Source organism: Chiloscyllium plagiosum, unplaced genomic scaffold (genome assembly GCF_037043375.1).
Source record: "Chiloscyllium plagiosum isolate Xiang-an unplaced genomic scaffold, Cpla_swu_hap1 HiC_scaffold_5, whole genome shotgun sequence".
NCBI lineage: Eukaryota > Metazoa > Chordata > Chondrichthyes > Orectolobiformes > Hemiscylliidae > Chiloscyllium > Chiloscyllium plagiosum.
This window is the reverse complement of record NW_028270143.1, coordinates 23,034,788-23,055,774: the sequence shown is the minus strand read 5'-3', so window position 1 is coordinate 23,055,774 and position 20,987 is coordinate 23,034,788.

Sequence of the window (20,987 nt, the reverse complement as noted above, 5' to 3'; positions counted from 1 at the left end):
AATGAATAACGTTTGATTAATTGAAATAATGATTGAAGTTTGACATAATGTTTGAATGAATGCAATTTGTTTCACTGAATTAAAATTCGAGACATTGACTGAATGAGAGGAGCTCTACTCATTGAATAAACACGTGCAGTAAGGTTTCATTGAATGAATGTGTGCAGTTTGTTTCATTGCATGAATGATAGAATTTTGATTCAATGACTGTGTGCATGCAGTTTGTTTCAATGAAGGAAAGTGTGAAGCTCGAATTTGAATAAATGAGAGAAGCTCTAGTCATTGAATTAACACGTGCAGTCTGTTTCATTGAATTAATCTTTGCAGTTTGTATCACAGGATAAATGGGAAATGCTCTACGCATTGGATTAGCCCGTGCAACCTGTTTCATTGAACGAACGCATGCAATTTGTTTCATTGTGTGAATTAATGCAGTTGGACGCACGAAAAAATTAGTTAAGTTTGTTTCAATGAATCAATGAATAACATCTGATTCATTGAATTAATGATAGAATTTTGAATCAATGATTGAAGGAATGCAGTTTGTTTGATTGATTGAAAACGTTAATATCGACACATTGACAGAATGATAGAGGCTCAACTCATTGAATTACAACGCGCACTCTGTTTCTTTGAATGAATGCATGCAGTTTGTTTGACTGTATGAATGAATGCAGTTGGATTTACCAAAGAAATGAGTAATGTTTGTTTATTGAATCAATGAATAATGTTTGATTTTTTGAATCAATAATTGAAGTTTGATTAAATGTTTGAATGATACAGTTTGTTTCATTGATTGAAAGCGTTAAGCTCGAGTAATTGAATGAATAAGAGAAGGTCTACTTATTTAATAAATACTTGCAGTAAGGTTTCATTGAATGAATGATTTAATTTTAAGTCAATGACTGAATGCATGCAGTTTGTTTCAATGAATGAGAGCGTAAAGCTCCAGATTTTGAATTAACATGTGCAGTCTGTTTCATTGAATTAATCTTTGCAGTTTGTTTCACAGAATTAATGGGAAAAGCTCTATGCATTGGACTCTGTTTCATTGAACGAACGCATGCCGTTTGTTACATTGCATGAATCAATGCAGTTGGATGCACAACAACTGCATTGTTTCAGAGAATCAACGATCAACATTTGCTTCATTGAATTAATGATTGAAGTTTAATTCAATGATTGAAGTTAATTCAATGATTGAAGTTTGACACAATGTTTGAATGAATGCAGTTTGTTTCACTGAATTAAAACTCGAGACATTGACTGAATGAGATGAGCTCCACTCATTGAATAAACACGTGCAGTAAGGTTTCGTTGAATGAATGTGTGCAGTTTGTTTCATTGCATGAACGATAGAATTTTGTTTCAATGACTGTGTGCATGCAGTTTGTTTCAATGAAGGAAAGCGTGAAGCTCGAATTTGAATAAATGAGAGAAGCTCTAGCCATTGAATTAACACGTGCAGTCGGTTTCATTGAATTAATCTTTACAGTTTGTTTCACAGAATGAATGGGAAATGCTATAAGCATTGGATTAGCACTTGCACTCAGTTTCATTGAACGAAGTCATGCAGTTTGTTTCATTGTGTGAATTAATGCAGTTGGACGCACTAAGAAATGGGTTACGTTTGATTCAGAGAATCAACATTAACATCTGATTCATTGAATTCATGATTGAAGTTTAATTCAATGATTGAATGAATGCTGTTTGTTTCATTGAAAGAAAGCGTTAAGCCCGAGACATTGACTGAATGAGAGAGGCTCAACTCATTGAATTACCACGTGCACTCTGTTTCATTGAATGAACGATTGCAGCTTGTTTGACTGTACGAATGAATGCAGTTGGATTCACTATAGAAATGAGTTAAGTTTGTTTCATTGAATCATTGAATAACGTTTGAGTAATTGAAATAATGATTGAAGTTTGATTCAATGATTGAATGAATCCAGTTTGTTTCATTGATTGAAAGCGTTAAGCTCGAGACATTGACTTTATGAGAGAAGGTCAAATCATTGAAATACCACGTTACAAAGTGGTTTGTTTGTTTGATTGTATGAATGAAAGCAGTTGGATTCGCGAAACAATTGAGTTAAGTTTGTATCAAAGATTCAGCGATTAACGTCTGATTCACTGAATCAATGATGGAACTTTGACCCAATGTGTGAATGCTGTTTGTTTCATTGTATGAAAGCTCGAGACATTGACTGAATGATAAAAGCTCTACACATTAATGCAGTTGGACGCACTAAGAAACGGGTTACGTTTGATTCAGAGATTCAACGATCAATGCTTGAAGTTTGATTCAATGATTGAATGAATGCAGTTTGTTTCATTGATTGAAAGCGTTAAGCTTCTGTCATTGACTGAATGACACAAGCTCAAATCAATGAAATACTACGTACACTCGGTTTCATTCAATGAATGCATGTTTGTTACAAAGAATCAGCGATTAACATCTGATTCATTGAATTAATGATTGAAGTTTGATTCAATGATTGAATGAATGCCGTTTGTTTCATTGAAAGAAAGCGTTAAGCCCGAGACATTGGCTGAATGAGAGAGGCTCAACTCATTGAATTACCACGTGCACTCTGTTTCATTGAATGAACGAATGCAGCTTGTTTGACTGTACGTATGAATGCAGTTGGATTCACAAAAGAAATGAGTTAAGTTAGTTTCATTGAATCAATGTATAACGTTTGATTAATTGAAATAATGATTGAAGTTTGACATAATGTTTGAATGAATGCAGTTTGTTTCACTGAATTAAAACTCGAGACATTGACTGAATGAGAGGAGCTCCACTCATTGAATGAACACGTGCAGTAAGGTTTCATTGAATGAATGTGTGCAGTTTGTTTCATTGCATGAATGATAGAATTTTGATTCAATGACTGTGTGCATGCAGTTTGTTTCAATGAAGGAAAGTGTGAAGCTCGAATTTGAATAAATGAGAGAAACTCTAGTCATTGAATTAACACGTGCAGTCTGTTTCATTGAATTAATCTTTGCAGTTTGTTTCACAGAATGAAAGGGAAATGCAATACGCATTGGATAAACACGCGAACTCTGTTTCGTTGAATGAACGCATGCAGTTTGTATCATTGTGTGAAAAAATGCAGTTGGACGCTTTAAGAAACGGGTTACGTTTGATTCAGAGATTCAACGATTAACATCTGATTCATTGAATTCATGATTGAAGTTTAATTCAATGATTGAATGAATGCTGTTTGTTTCATTGAAAGAAAGCGTTAAGCCCGAGACATTGACTGAATGAGAGAGGCTCAACTCATTGAATTACCACGTGCACTCTGTTTCATTGATTTAACGAATGCAGCTTGTTTGACTGTACGAATGAATGCAGTTGGATTCACTAAAGAAATGAGTTAAGTTTGTTTCATTGAATCAATGAATAACGTTTGATTAATTGAAATAATGATTGAAGTTTGATTCAATGATTGAATGAATGCAGTTTGTTTCATTGATTGAAAGCGTTAAGCTCGAGACATTGACTTTATGAGAGAAGGTCAAATCATTGAAATACCACGATACAAAGTGGTTTGTTTGTTTGATTGTATGAATGAATGCAGTTGGGTTCACTAAACAATTGAGTTAAGTTTGTATCAAAGATTCAGCGATTAACGTCTGAATCAATGATGGAAGTTTGACCCAATGTGAGAATGCAGTTTTTTCGTTGAATGAAAGCTCGAGACATTGACTGAATGATAGAAGCTCTACACATTGAATAATCACTTTCAGCAAGTTTCATTGAATGAATGTATGCAGTTTGTTACAATGAATGAAAGCGTAAAGCTTGAGATTTTGAATAAATAAGAGAAGCTCTAGTCATTGAATTAACACGTGCAGTCTGTTTCATTGAATTAATCTTTGCAGTTTGTATCACAGGATAAATGGGAAATGCTCTACGCATTGGAATAGCCCATGCAACCTGTTTCATTGAACGAACGCATGCAAATTGTTTCATTGTATGAATTAATGCAGTTGAACGCACGAAAAAATAAGTTAAGTTTGTTTCAAAGAATCAATGAATAACATCTGATTCATTGAATTAATGATTGAAGTTTGATTCAATGATTGAAGGAATGCAGTTTGTTTGATTGATTGAAAACGTTAATATCGACACATTGACTGAATGAGAGAGACTCAACTCATTGAATTACAACGCGCACTCTGTTTCTTTGAATGAATGCATGCAGTATGAATGATTGCAGTTGGATTTACTGAATAAATGAGTTAAGTTTGTTTCATTGAATCAATGAATAATGTTTGATTTTTTGAATCAATGATTGAAGTTTGATTAAATGTTTGAATGAATGCAGTTTGTTTCATTGATTGAAAGCGTTAAGCTGGAGACATTGTATGACTGAGAGAAGGTCTACTCATTTAATAAATAGTTGCAGTAAGGTTTCATTGAATGAATGATTTAATTTTAAGTCAATGACTGAATGCATGCAGTTTATTTCAATGAATGAGAGCGTAAAGCTCCAGATTTTGAATTAACATGTGCAGTCTGTTTCATTGAATTAATCTTTGCAGTTTGTTTCACAGAATGAATGGGAAAAGCTGTACGCATTGGATTAGCACGTGGACTCTGTTTCATTGAACGAACGCATGCCGTTTGTTACATTGCATGAATCAATGCAGTTGGATGCAGGAAAACTGCATTGTTTCAGAGAATCATCGATCAACATCTGCTTCATTGAATTAATGATTGAAGTTTAATTAAATGATTGAAGTTAATTCAATGATTGAAGTTTGACACAATGTTTGAATGAATGCAGTTTGTTTCACTGAATTAAAACTCGAGACATTGACTGAATGAGAGGAGCTCCACTCATTGAATAAACACGTGCAGTAAGGTTTCATTGAATGAATGTGTGCAGTTTGTTTCATTGCATGAATGATAGAATTTTGATTCAATGACTGTGTGCATGCAGTTTGTTTCAATGAAGAAAAGTGTGAAGCTCGAATTTGAATAAATGAGAAATGCTCTAGACATTGAATTAACACGTGCAGTCTGTTTCATTGAATTAATCTTTGCAGATTGTTTCACAGAATGAATGGGAAAATGCTATAAGCATTGGATTAGCACTTGCACTCTGTTTCATTGAACGAAGTCATGCAGTTTGTTTCATTGTGTGAATTAATGCAGTTGGACGCACTAAGAATTAGGTTACGTTTGATTCAGAGAATCAACAATTAACATCTGACTCATTGAATTAATGATTGAAGTTTAATTCAATGATTGAATGAATGCCGTTTGTTTCATTGAAAGAAAGCGTTAAGCCCGAGACATTGGCTGAATGAGAGAGGCTCAACTCATTCAATTATCACGAGCTCTCTGTTTCATTGAATGAACGAATGCAGCTTGTTTGACTGTACGTATGAATGCAGTTGGATTCACTAAAGAAATGAGTTAAGTTTGTTTCATTGAATCAATGAATAACGTTTGATTAATTGAAATAATGATTGAAGTTTGACATAATGTTTGAATGAATGCAATTTGTTTCACTGAATTAAAATTCGAGACATTGACTGAATGAGAGGAGCTCTACTCATTGAATAAACACGTGCAGTAAGGTTTCATTGAATGAATGTGTGCAGTTTGTTTCATTGCATGAATGATAGAATTTTGATTCAATGACTGTGTGCATGCAGTTTGTTTCAATGAAGGAAAGTGTGAAGCTCGAATTTGAATAAATGAGAGAAGCTCTAGTCATTGAATTAACACGTGCAGTCTGTTTCATTGAATTAATCTTTGCAGTTTGTATCACAGGATAAATGGGAAATGCTCTACGCATTGGATTAGCCCGTGCAACCTGTTTCATTGAACGAACGCATGCAATTTGTTTCATTGTGTGAATTAATGCAGTTGGACGCACGAAAAAATTAGTTAAGTCTGTTTCAAAGAATCAATGAATAACATCTGATTCATTGAATTAATGATAGAATTTTGAATCAATGATTGAAGGAATGCAGTTTGTTTGATTGATTGAAAACGTTAATATCGACACATTGACAGAATGATAGAGGCTCAACTCATTGAATTACAACGCGCACTCTGTTTCTTTGAATGAATGCATGCAGTTTGTTTGACTGTATGAATGAATGCAGTTGGATTTACCAAAGAAATGAGTTATGTTTGTTTATTGAATCAATGAATAATGTTTGATTTTTTGAATCAATAATTGAAGTTTGATTAAATGTTTGAATGATGCAGTTTGTTTCATTGATTGAAAGCGTTAAGCTCGAGTAATTGAATGAATAAGAGAAGGTCTACATATTTAATAAATACTTGCAGTAAGGTTTCATTGAATGAATGATTTAATTTTAAGTCAATGACTGAATGCATGCAGTTTGTTTCAATGAATGAGAGCGTAAAGCTCCAGATTTTGAATTAACATGTGCAGTCTGTTTCATTGAATTAATCTTTGCAGTTTGTTTCACAGAATGAATGGGAAAAGCTCTACGCATTGGACTCTGTTTCATTGAACGAACGCATGCCGTTTGTTACATTGCATGAATCAATGCAGTTGGATGCACAACAACTGCATTGTTTCAGAGAATCAACGATCAACATTTGCTTCATTGAATTAATGATTGAAGTTTAATTCAATGATTGAAGTTAATTCAATGATTGAAGTTTGACACAATGTTTGAATGAATGCAGTTTGTTTCACTGAATTAAAACTCGAGACATTGACTGAATGAGATGAGCTCCACTCATTGAATAAACACGTGCAGTAAGGTTTCGTTGAATGAATGTGTGCAGTTTGTTTCATTGCATGAACGATAGAATTTTGTTTCAATGACTGTGTGCATGCAGTTTGTTTCAATGAAGGAAAGCGTGAAGCTCGAATTTGAATAAATGAGAGAAGCTCTAGCCATTGAATTAACACGTGCAGTCGGTTTCATTGAATTAATCTTTACAGTTTGTTTCACAGAATGAATGGGAAATGCTATAAGCATTGGATTAGCACTTGCACTCAGTTTCATTGAACGAAGTCATGCAGTTTGTTTCATTGTGTGAATTAATGCAGTTGGACGCACTAAGAAATGGGTTACGTTTGATTCAGAGAATCAACATTAACATCTGATTCATTGAATTCATGATTGAAGTTTAATTCAATGATTGAATGAATGCTGTTTGTTTCATTGAAAGAAAGCGTTAAGCCCGAGACATTGACTGAATGAGAGAGGCTCAACTCATTGAATTACCACGTGCACTCTGTTTCATTGAATGAACGATTGCAGCTTGTTTGACTGTACGAATGAATGCAGTTGGATTCACTATAGAAATGAGTTAAGTTTGTTTCATTGAATCATTGAATAACGTTTGAGTAATTGAAATAATGATTGAAGTTTGATTCAATGATTGAATGAATCCCTTTTGTTTCATTGATTGAAAGCGTTAAGCTCGAGACATTGACTTTATGAGAGAAGGTCAAATCATTGAAATACCACGTTACAAAGTGGTTTGTTTGTTTGATTGTATGAATGAAAGCAGTTGGATTCGCGAAACAATTGAGTTAAGTTTGTATCAAAGATTCAGCGATTAACGTCTGATTCACTGAATCAATGATGGAACTTTGACCCAATGTGTGAATGCTGTTTGTTTCATTGTATGAAAGCTCGAGACATTGACTGAATGATAAAAGCTCTACACATTAATGCAGTTGGACGCACTAAGAAACGGGTTACGTTTGATTCAGAGATTCAACGATCAATGCTTGAAGTTTGATTCAATGATTGAATGAATGCAGTTTGTTTCATTGATTGAAAGCGTTAAGCTTCTGTCATTGACTGAATGACACAAGCTCAAATCAATGAAATACTACGTACACTCGGTTTCATTCAATGAATGCATGTTTGTTACAAAGAATCAGCGATTAACATCTGATTCATTGAATTAATGATTGAAGTTTGATTCAATGATTGAATGAATGCCGTTTGTTTCATTGAAAGAAAGCGTTAAGCCCGAGACATTGGCTGAATGAGAGAGGCTCAACTCATTGAATTACCACGTGCACTCTGTTTCATTGAATGAACGAATGCAGCTTGTTTGACTGTACGTATGAATGCAGTTGGATTCACAAAAGAAATGAGTTAAGTTAGTTTCATTGAATCAATGTATAACGTTTGATTAATTGAAATAATGATTGAAGTTTGACATAATGTTTGAATGAATGCAGTTTGTTTCACTGAATTAAAACTCGAGACATTGACTGAATGAGAGGAGCTCCACTCATTGAATGAACACGTGCAGTAAGGTTTCATTGAATGAATGTGTGCAGTTTGTTTCATTGCATGAATGATAGAATTTTGATTCAATGACTGTGTGCATGCAGTTTGTTTCAATGAAGGAAAGTGTGAAGCTCGAATTTGAATAAATGAGAGAAACTCTAGTCATTGAATTAACACGTGCAGTCTGTTTCATTGAATTAATCTTTGCAGTTTGTTTCACAGAATGAAAGGGAAATGCAATACGCATTGGATAAACACGCGAACTCTGTTTCGTTGAATGAACGCATGCAGTTTGTATCATTGTGTGAAAAAATGCAGTTGGACGCTTTAAGAAACGGGTTACGTTTGATTCAGAGATTCAACGATTAACATCTGATTCATTGAATTCATGATTGAAGTTTAATTCAATGATTGAATGAATGCTGTTTGTTTCATTGAAAGAAAGCGTTAAGCCCGAGACATTGACTGAATGAGAGAGGCTCAACTCATTGAATTACCACGTGCACTCTGTTTCATTGATTTAACGAATGCAGCTTGTTTGACTGTACGAATGAATGCAGTTGGATTCACTAAAGAAATGAGTTAAGTTTGTTTCATTGAATCAATGAATAACGTTTGATTAATTGAAATAATGATTGAAGTTTGATTCAATGATTGAATGAATGCAGTTTGTTTCATTGATTGAAAGCGTTAAGCTCGAGACATTGACTTTATGAGAGAAGGTCAAATCATTGAAATACCACGATACAAAGTGGTTTGTTTGTTTGATTGTATGAATGAATGCAGTTGGGTTCACTAAACAATTGAGTTAAGTTTGTATCAAAGATTCAGCGATTAACGTCTGAATCAATGATGGAAGTTTGACCCAATGTGAGAATGCAGTTTTTTCGTTGAATGAAAGCTCGAGACATTGACTGAATGATAGAAGCTCTACACATTGAATAATCACTTTCAGCAAGTTTCATTGAATGAATGTATGCAGTTTGTTACAATGAATGAAAGCGTAAAGCTTGAGATTTTGAATAAATAAGAGAAGCTCTAGTCATTGAATTAACACGTGCAGTCTGTTTCATTGAATTAATCTTTGCAGTTTGTATCACAGGATAAATGGGAAATGCTCTACGCATTGGAATAGCCCATGCAACCTGTTTCATTGAACGAACGCATGCAAATTGTTTCATTGTATGAATTAATGCAGTTGAACGCACGAAAAAATAAGTTAAGTTTGTTTCAAAGAATCAATGAATAACATCTGATTCATTGAATTAATGATTGAAGTTTGATTCAATGATTGAAGGAATGCAGTTTGTTTGATTGATTGAAAACGTTAATATCGACACATTGACTGAATGAGAGAGACTCAACTCATTGAATTACAACGCGCACTCTGTTTCTTTGAATGAATGCATGCAGTATGAATGATTGCAGTTGGATTTACTGAATAAATGAGTTAAGTTTGTTTCATTGAATCAATGAATAATGTTTGATTTTTTGAATCAATGATTGAAGTTTGATTAAATGTTTGAATGAATGCAGTTTGTTTCATTGATTGAAAGCGTTAAGCTGGAGACATTGTATGACTGAGAGAAGGTCTACTCATTTAATAAATAGTTGCAGTAAGGTTTCATTGAATGAATGATTTAATTTTAAGTCAATGACTGAATGCATGCAGTTTATTTCAATGAATGAGAGCGTAAAGCTCCAGATTTTGAATTAACATGTGCAGTCTGTTTCATTGAATTAATCTTTGCAGTTTGTTTCACAGAATGAATGGGAAAAGCTGTACGCATTGGATTAGCACGTGGACTCTGTTTCATTGAACGAACGCATGCCGTTTGTTACATTGCATGAATCAATGCAGTTGGATGCAGGAAAACTGCATTGTTTCAGAGAATCATCGATCAACATCTGCTTCATTGAATTAATGATTGAAGTTTAATTAAATGATTGAAGTTAATTCAATGATTGAAGTTTGACACAATGTTTGAATGAATGCAGTTTGTTTCACTGAATTAAAACTCGAGACATTGACTGAATGAGAGGAGCTCCACTCATTGAATAAACACGTGCAGTAAGGTTTCATTGAATGAATGTGTGCAGTTTGTTTCATTGCATGAATGATAGAATTTTGATTCAATGACTGTGTGCATGCAGTTTGTTTCAATGAAGAAAAGTGTGAAGCTCGAATTTGAATAAATGAGAAATGCTCTAGACATTGAATTAACACGTGCAGTCTGTTTCATTGAATTAATCTTTGCAGATTGTTTCACAGAATGAATGGGAAAATGCTATAAGCATTGGATTAGCACTTGCACTCTGTTTCATTGAACGAAGTCATGCAGTTTGTTTCATTGTGTGAATTAATGCAGTTGGACGCACTAAGAATTAGGTTACGTTTGATTCAGAGAATCAACAATTAACATCTGACTCATTGAATTAATGATTGAAGTTTAATTCAATGATTGAATGAATGCCGTTTGTTTCATTGAAAGAAAGCGTTAAGCCCGAGACATTGGCTGAATGAGAGAGGCTCAACTCATTCAATTATCACGAGCTCTCTGTTTCATTGAATGAACGAATGCAGCTTGTTTGACTGTACGTATGAATGCAGTTGGATTCACTAAAGAAATGAGTTAAGTTTGTTTCATTGAATCAATGAATAACGTTTGATTAATTGAAATAATGATTGAAGTTTGACATAATGTTTGAATGAATGCAATTTGTTTCACTGAATTAAAATTCGAGACATTGACTGAATGAGAGGAGCTCTACTCATTGAATAAACACGTGCAGTAAGGTTTCATTGAATGAATGTGTGCAGTTTGTTTCATTGCATGAATGATAGAATTTTGATTCAATGACTGTGTGCATGCAGTTTGTTTCAATGAAGGAAAGTGTGAAGCTCGAATTTGAATAAATGAGAGAAGCTCTAGTCATTGAATTAACACGTGCAGTCTGTTTCATTGAATTAATCTTTGCAGTTTGTATCACAGGATAAATGGGAAATGCTCTACGCATTGGATTAGCCCGTGCAACCTGTTTCATTGAACGAACGCATGCAATTTGTTTCATTGTGTGAATTAATGCAGTTGGACGCACGAAAAAATTAGTTAAGTTTGTTTCAATGAATCAATGAATAACATCTGATTCATTGAATTAATGATAGAATTTTGAATCAATGATTGAAGGAATGCAGTTTGTTTGATTGATTGAAAACGTTAATATCGACACATTGACAGAATGATAGAGGCTCAACTCATTGAATTACAACGCGCACTCTGTTTCTTTGAATGAATGCATGCAGTTTGTTTGACTGTATGAATGAATGCAGTTGGATTTACCAAAGAAATGAGTTATGTTTGTTTATTGAATCAATGAATAATGTTTGATTTTTTGAATCAATAATTGAAGTTTGATTAAATGTTTGAATGATGCAGTTTGTTTCATTGATTGAAAGCGTTAAGCTCGAGTAATTGAATGAATAAGAGAAGGTCTACATATTTAATAAATACTTGCAGTAAGGTTTCATTGAATGAATGATTTAATTTTAAGTCAATGACTGAATGCATGCAGTTTGTTTCAATGAATGAGAGCGTAAAGCTCCAGATTTTGAATTAACATGTGCAGTCTGTTTCATTGAATTAATCTTTGCAGTTTGTTTCACAGAATTAATGGGAAAAGCTCTACGCATTGGACTCTGTTTCATTGAACGAACGCATGCCGTTTGTTACATTGCATGAATCAATGCAGTTGGATGCACAACAACTGCATTGTTTCAGAGAATCAACGATCAACATTTGCTTCATTGAATTAATGATTGAAGTTAAATTCAATGATTGAAGTTAATTCAATGATTGAAGTTTGACACAATGTTTGAATGAATGCAGTTTGTTTCACTGAATTAAAACTCGAGACATTGACTGAATGAGATGAGCTCCACTCATTGAATAAGGTTTCGTTGAATGAATGTGTGCAGTTTGTTTCATTGCATGAACGATAGAATTTTGTTTCAATGACTGTGTGCATGCAGTTTGTTTCAATGAAGGAAAGCGTGAAGCTCGAATTTGAATAAATGAGAGAAGCTCTAGCCATTGAATTAACACGTGCAGTCGGTTTCATTGAATTAATCTTTACAGTTTGTTTCACAGAATGAATGGGAAATGCTATAAGCATTGGATTAGCACTTGCACTCAGTTTCATTGAACGAAGTCATGCAGTTTGTTTCATTGTGTGAATTAATGCAGTTGGACGCACTAAGAAATGGGTTACGTTTGATTCAGAGAATCAACATTAACATCTGATTCATTGAATTCATGATTGAAGTTTAATTCAATGATTGAATGAATGCTGTTTGTTTCATTGAAAGAAAGCGTTAAGCCCGAGACATTGACTGAATGAGAGAGGCTCAACTCATTGAATTACCACGTGCACTCTGTTTCATTGAATGAACGATTGCAGCTTGTTTGACTGTACGAATGAATGCAGTTGGATTCACTATAGAAATGAGTTAAGTTTGTTTCATTGAATCATTGAATAACGTTTGAGTAATTGAAATAATGATTGAAGTTTGATTCAATGATTGAATGAATCCAGTTTGTTTCATTGATTGAAAGCGTTAAGCTCGAGACATTGACTTTATGAGAGAAGGTCAAATCATTGAAATACCACGTTACAAAGTGGTTTGTTTGTTTGATTGTATGAATGAAAGCAGTTGGATTCGCGAAACAATTGAGTTAAGTTTGTATCAAAGATTCAGCGATTAACGTCTGATTCACTGAATCAATGATGGAACTTTGACCCAATGTGTGAATGCTGTTTGTTTCATTGTATGAAAGCTCGAGACATTGACTGAATGATAAAAGCTCTACACATTAATGCAGTTGGACGCACTAAGAAACGGGTTACGTTTGATTCAGAGATTCAACGATCAATGCTTGAAGTTTGATTCAATGATTGAATGAATGCAGTTTGTTTCATTGATTGAAAGCGTTAAGCTTCTGTCATTGACTGAATGACACAAGCTCAAATCAATGAAATACTACGTACACTCGGTTTCATTCAATGAATGCATGTTTGTTACAAAGAATCAGCGATTAACATCTGATTCATTGAATTAATGATTGAAGTTTGATTCAATGATTGAATGAATGCCGTTTGTTTCATTGAAAGAAAGCGTTAAGCCCGAGACATTGGCTGAATGAGAGAGGCTCAACTCATTGAATTACCACGTGCACTCTGTTTCATTGAATGAACGAATGCAGCTTGTTTGACTGTACGTATGAATGCAGTTGGATTCACAAAAGAAATGAGTTAAGTTAGTTTCATTGAATCAATGTATAACGTTTGATTAATTGAAATAATGATTGAAGTTTGACATAATGTTTGAATGAATGCAGTTTGTTTCACTGAATTAAAACTCGAGACATTGACTGAATGAGAGGAGCTCCACTCATTGAATGAACACGTGCAGTAAGGTTTCATTGAATGAATGTGTGCAGTTTGTTTCATTGCATGAATGATAGAATTTTGATTCAATGACTGTGTGCATGCAGTTTGTTTCAATGAAGGAAAGTGTGAAGCTCGAATTTGAATAAATGAGAGAAACTCTAGTCATTGAATTAACACGTGCAGTCTGTTTCATTGAATTAATCTTTGCAGTTTGTTTCACAGAATGAAAGGGAAATGCAATACGCATTGGATAAACACGCGAACTCTGTTTCGTTGAATGAACGCATGCAGTTTGTATCATTGTGTGAAAAAATGCAGTTGGACGCTTTAAGAAACGGGTTACGTTTGATTCAGAGATTCAACGATTAACATCTGATTCATTGAATTCATGATTGAAGTTTAATTCAATGATTGAATGAATGCTGTTTGTTTCATTGAAAGAAAGCGTTAAGCCCGAGACATTGACTGAATGAGAGAGGCTCAACTCATTGAATTACCACGTGCACTCTGTTTCATTGATTTAACGAATGCAGCTTGTTTGACTGTACGAATGAATGCAGTTGGATTCACTAAAGAAATGAGTTAAGTTTGTTTCATTGAATCAATGAATAACGTTTGATTAATTGAAATAATGATTGAAGTTTGATTCAATGATTGAATGAATGCAGTTTGTTTCATTGATTGAAAGCGTTAAGCTCGAGACATTGACTTTATGAGAGAAGGTCAAATCATTGAAATACCACGATACAAAGTGGTTTGTTTGTTTGATTGTATGAATGAATGCAGTTGGGTTCACTAAACAATTGAGTTAAGTTTGTATCAAAGATTCAGCGATTAACGTCTGAATCAATGATGGAAGTTTGACCCAATGTGAGAATGCAGTTTTTTCGTTGAATGAAAGCTCGAGACATTGACTGAATGATAGAAGCTCTACACATTGAATAATCACTTTCAGCAAGTTTCATTGAATGAATGTATGCAGTTTGTTACAATGAATGAAAGCGTAAAGCTTGAGATTTTGAATAAATAAGAGAAGCTCTAGTCATTGAATTAACACGTGCAGTCTGTTTCATTGAATTAATCTTTGCAGTTTGTATCACAGGATAAATGGGAAATGCTCTACGCATTGGAATAGCCCATGCAACCTGTTTCATTGAACGAACGCATGCAAATTGTTTCATTGTATGAATTAATGCAGTTGAACGCACGAAAAAATAAGTTAAGTTTGTTTCAAAGAATCAATGAATAACATCTGATTCATTGAATTAATGATTGAAGTTTGATTCAATGATTGAAGGAATGCAGTTTGTTTGATTGATTGAAAACGTTAATATCGACACATTGACTGAATGAGAGAGACTCAACTCATTGAATTACAACGCGCACTCTGTTTCTTTGAATGAATGCATGCAGTATGAATGATTGCAGTTGGATTTACTGAATAAATGAGTTAAGTTTGTTTCATTGAATCAATAAATAATGTTTGATTTTTTGAATCAATGATTGAAGTTTGATTAAATGTTTGAATGAATGCAGTTTGTTTCATTGATTGAAAGCGTTAAGCTGGAGACATTGTATGACTGAGAGAAGGTCTACTCATTTAATAAATAGTTGCAGTAAGGTTTCATTGAATGAATGATTTAATTTTAAGTCAATGACTGAATGCATGCAGTTTATTTCAATGAATGAGAGCGTAAAGCTCCAGATTTTGAATTAACATGTGCAGTCTGTTTCATTGAATTAATCTTTGCAGTTTGTTTCACAGAATGAATGGGAAAAGCTGTACGCATTGGATTAGCACGTGGACTCTGTTTCATTGAACGAACGCATGCCGTTTGTTACATTGCATGAATCAATGCAGTTGGATGCAGGAAAACTGCATTGTTTCAGAGAATCATCGATCAACATCTGCTTCATTGAATTAATGATTGAAGTTTAATTAAATGATTGAAGTTAATTCAATGATTGAAGTTTGACACAATGTTTGAATGAATGCAGTTTGTTTCACTGAATTAAAACTCGAGACATTGACTGAATGAGAGGAGCTCCACTCATTGAATAAACACGTGCAGTAAGGTTTCATTGAATGAATGTGTGCAGTTTGTTTCATTGCATGAATGATAGAATTTTGATTCAATGACTGTGTGCATGCAGTTTGTTTCAATGAAGAAAAGTGTGAAGCTCGAATTTGAATAAATGAGAAATGCTCTAGACATTGAATTAACACGTGCAGTCTGTTTCATTGAATTAATCTTTGCAGATTGTTTCACAGAATGAATGGGAAAATGCTATAAGCATTGGATTAGCACTTGCACTCTGTTTCATTGAACGAAGTCATGCAGTTTGTTTCATTGTGTGAATTAATGCAGTTGGACGCACTAAGAATTAGGTTACGTTTGATTCAGAGAATCAACAATTAACATCTGACTCATTGAATTAATGATTGAAGTTTAATTCAATGATTGAATGAATGCCGTTTGTTTCATTGAAAGAAAGCGTTAAGCCCGAGACATTGGCTGAATGAGAGAGGCTCAACTCATTCAATTATCACGAGCTCTCTGTTTCATTGAATGAACGAATGCAGCTTGTTTGACTGTACGTATGAATGCAGTTGGATTCACTAAAGAAATGAGTTAAGTTTGTTTCATTGAATCAATGAATAACGTTTGATTAATTGAAATAATGATTGAAGTTTGACATAATGTTTGAATGAATGCAATTTGTTTCACTGAATTAAAATTCGAGACATTGACTGAATGAGAGGAGCTCTACTCATTGAATAAACACGTGCAGTAAGGTTTCATTGAATGAATGTGTGCAGTTTGTTTCATTGCATGAATGATAGAATTTTGATTCAATGACTGTGTGCATGCAGTTTGTTTCAATGAAGGAAAGTGTGAAGCTCGAATTTGAATAAATGAGAGAAGCTCTAGTCATTGAATTAACACGTGCAGTCTGTTTCATTGAATTAATCTTTGCAGTTTGTATCACAGGATAAATGGGAAATGCTCTACGCATTGGATTAGCCCGTGCAACCTGTTTCATTGAACGAACGCATGCAATTTGTTTCATTGTGTGAATTAATGCAGTTGGACGCACGAAAAAATTAGTTAAGTCTGTTTCAAAGAATCAATGAATAACATCTGATTCATTGAATTAATGATAGAATTTTGAATCAATGATTGAAGGAATGCAGTTTGTTTGATTGATTGAAAACGTTAATATCGACACATTGACAGAATGATAGAGGCTCAACTCATTGAATTACAACGCGCACTCTGTTTCTTTGAATGAATGCATGCAGTTTGTTTGACTGTATGAATGAATGCAGTTGGATTTACCAAAGAAATGAGTTATGTTTGTTTATTGAATCAATGAATAATGTTTGATTTTTTGAATCAATAATTGAAGTTTGATTAAATGTTTGAATGATGCAGTTTGTTTCATTGATTGAAAGCGTTAAGCTCGAGTAATTGAATGAATAAGAGAAGGTCTACATATTTAATAAATACTTGCAGTAAGGTTTCATTGAATGAATGATTTAATTTTAAGTCAATGACTGAATGCATGCAGTTTGTTTCAATGAATGAGAGCGTAAAGCTCCAGATTTTGAATTAACATGTGCAGTCTGTTTCATTGAATTAATCTTTGCAGTTTGTTTCACAGAATTAATGGGAAAAGCTCTACGCATTGGACTCTGTTTCATTGAACGAACGCATGCCGTTTGTTACATTGCATGAATCAATGCAGTTGGATGCACAACAACTGCATTGTTTCAGAGAATCAACGATCAACATTTGCTTCATTGAATTAATGATTGAAGTTAAATTCAATGATTGAAGTTAATTCAATGATTGAAGTTTGACACAATGTTTGAATGAATGCAGTTTGTTTCACTGAATTAAAACTCGAGACATTGACTGAATGAGATGAGCTCCACTCATTGAATAAGGTTTCGTTGAATGAATGTGTGCAGTTTGTTTCATTGCATGAACGATAGAATTTTGTTTCAATGACTGTGTGCATGCAGTTTGTTTCAATGAAGGAAAGCGTGAAGCTCGAATTTGAATAAATGAGAGAAGCTCTAGCCATTGAATTAACACGTGCAGTCGGTTTCATTGAATTAATCTTTACAGTTTGTTTCACAGAATGAATGGGAAATGCTATAAGCATTGGATTAGCACTTGCACTCAGTTTCATTGAACGAAGTCATGCAGTTTGTTTCATTGTGTGAATTAATGCAGTTGGACGCACTAAGAAATGGGTTACGTTTGATTCAGAGAATCAACATTAACATCTGATTCATTGAATTCATGATTGAAGTTTAATTCAATGATTGAATGAATGCTGTTTGTTTCATTGAAAGAAAGCGTTAAGCCCGAGACATTGACTGAATGAGAGAGGCTCAACTCATTGAATTACCACGTGCACTCTGTTTCATTGAATGAACGATTGCAGCTTGTTTGACTGTACGAATGAATGCAGTTGGATTCACTATAGAAATGAGTTAAGTTTGTTTCATTGAATCATTGAATAACGTTTGAGTAATTGAAATAATGATTGAAGTTTGATTCAATGATTGAATGAATCCAGTTTGTTTCATTGATTGAAAGCGTTAAGCTCGAGACATTGACTTTATGAGAGAAGGTCAAATCATTGAAATACCACGATACAAAGTGGTTTGTTTGTTTGATTGTATGAATGAATGCAGTTGGGTTCACTAAACAATTGAGTTAAGTTTGTATCAAAGATTCAGCGATTAACGTCTGATTCACTGAATCAATGATGGAACTTTGAATCAATGTGTGAATGCTGTTTGTTTCATTGTATGAAAGCTCGAGACATTGACTGAATGATAAAAGCTCTACACATTAATGCAGTTGGACGCACTAAGAAACGGGTTACGTTTGATTCAGAGATTCAACGATTAACATCTAATCAATGCTTGAAGTTTGATTCAATGATTGAATGAATGCAGTTTGTTTCATTGATTGAAAGCGTTAAGCTTCTGTCATTGACTGAATGACACAAGCTCAAATCAATGAAATACTACGTACACTCGGTTTCATTCAATGAATGCATGTTTGTTACAAAGAATCAGCGATTAACATCTGATTCATTGAATTAATGATTGAAGTTTGATTCAATGATTGAATGAATGCTGTTTGTTTCATTGAAAGAAAGCGTTAAGCCCGAGACATTGGCTGAATGAGAGAGGCTTAACTCATTGAATTACCACGTGCACTCTGTTTCATTGAATGAACGAATGCAGCTTGTTTGACTGTACGTATGAATGCAGTTGGATTCACAAAAGAAATGAGTTAAGTTAGTTTCATTGAATCAATGAATAACGTTTGATTAATTGAAATAATGATTGAAGTTTGACATAATGTTTGAATGAATGCAGTTTGTTTCACTGAATTAAAACTCGAGACATTGACTGAATGAGAGGAGCTCCACTCATTGAATAAACACGTGCAGTAAGGTTTCATTGAATGAATGTGTGCAGTTTGTTTCATTGCATGAATGATAGAATTTTGATTCAATGACTGTGTGCATGCAGTTTGTTTCAATGAAGGAAAGTGTGAAGCTCGAATTTGAATAAATGAGAGAAACTCTAGTCATTGAATTAACACGTGCAGTCTGTTTCATTGAATTAATCTTTGCAGTTTGTTTCACAGAATGAAAGGGAAATGAAATACGCATTGGATAAACACGCGAACTCTGTTTCGTTGAATGAACGCATGCAGTTTGTATCATTGTGTGAAAAAATGCAGTTGGACGCTTTAAGAAACGGGTTACGTTTGATTCAGAGATTCAACGATTAACATCTGATTCATTGAATTCATGATTGAAGTTTAATTCAATGATTGAATGAATGCTGTTTGTTTCATTGAAAGAAAGCGTTAAGCCCGAGACATTGACTGAATGAGAGAGGCTCAACTCATTGAATTACCACGTGCACTCTGTTTCATTGATTTAACGAATGCAGCTTGTTTGACTGTACGAATGAATGCAGTTGGATTCACTAAAGAAATGAGTTAAGTTTGTTTCATTGAATCAATGAATAACGTTTGATTAATTGAAATAATGATTGAAGTTTGATTCAATGATTGAATGAATGCAGTTTGTTTCATTGATTGAAAGCGTTAAGCTCGAGACATTGACTTTATGAGAGAAGGTCAAATCATTGAAATACCACGATACAAAGTGGTTTGTTTGTTTGATTGTATGAATGAATGCAGTTGGGTTCACTAAACAATTGAGTTAAGTTTGTATCAAAGATTCAGCGATTAACGTCTGATTCACTGAATCAATGATGGAAGTTTGACCCAATGTGAGAATGCAGTTTTTTCGTTGAATGAAAGCTCGAGACATTGACTGAATGATAGAAGCTCTACACATTGAATAATCACTTTCAGCAAGTTTCATTGAATGAATGTATGCAGTTTGTTACAATGAATGAAAGCGTAAAGCTTGAGATTTTGAATAAATAAGAGAAGCTCTAGTCATTGAATTAACACGTGCAGTCTGTTTCATTGAATTAATCTTTGCAGTTTGTATCACAGGATAAATGGGAAATGCTCTACGCATTGGAATAGCCCATGCAACCTGTTTCATTGAACGAACGCATGCAAATTGTTTCATTGTATGAATTAATGCAGTTGAACGCACGAAAAAATAAGTTAAGTTTGTTTCAAAGAATCAATGAATAACATCTGATTCATTGAATTAATGATTGAAGTTTGATTCAATGATTGAAGGAATGCAGTTTGTTTGATTGATTGAAAACGTTAATATCGACACATTGACTGAATGAGAGAGACGCAACTCATTGAATTACAACGCGCACTCTGTTTCTTTGAATGAATGCATGCAGTATGAATGATTGCAGTTGGATTTACTGAATAAATGAGTTATGTTTGTTTCATTGAATCAATGAATAATGTTTGATTTTTTGAATCAATGATTGAAGTTTGATTAAATGTTTGAATGAATGCAGTTTGTTTCATTGATTGAAAGCGTTAAGCTGGAGACATTGTATGACTGAGAGAAGGTCTACTCATTTAATAAATAGTTGCAGTAAGGTTTCATTGAATGAATGATTTAATTTTAAGTCAATGACTGAATGCATGCAGTTTATTTCAATGAATGAGAGCGTAAAGCTCCAGATTTTGAATTAACATGTGCAGTCTGTTTCATTGAATTAATCTTTGCAGTTTGTTTCACAGAATGAATGGGAAAAGCTGTACGCATTGGATTAGCACGTG